This window comes from Acanthisitta chloris, unplaced genomic scaffold (genome assembly GCF_000695815.1).
Source record: "Acanthisitta chloris isolate BGI_N310 unplaced genomic scaffold, ASM69581v1 scaffold12193, whole genome shotgun sequence".
Classification (NCBI taxonomy): Eukaryota; Metazoa; Chordata; class Aves; order Passeriformes; family Acanthisittidae; genus Acanthisitta; species Acanthisitta chloris.
The window spans coordinates 4,189-4,417 of record NW_008666606.1 but is presented as its reverse complement, the minus strand read 5'-3'; positions in this window follow the sequence as shown (position 1 = coordinate 4,417).

Genomic DNA, 229 nt, shown 5'->3' with positions numbered 1-229 from the left:
GGTGCCAGCACCGGGGCAGGGGCAGGTGTGGGGCACAGAGCCCAAACTGTGCCCTGGTGCCAGCCGTGCCCCGGGTGGACGAGGGAGGAGAGTGGCTGAACCTGTCCGTCCACCGGCACTGGGTTTGTCCCGGGGTGAAGGAGCTAATCCCGGGTTTAATTACCCCTAAATTCAGCGGGAGATAAGCTAATCAGGCTCATTAAGGGGAGGGCCTCGGCTGGTACGGAGA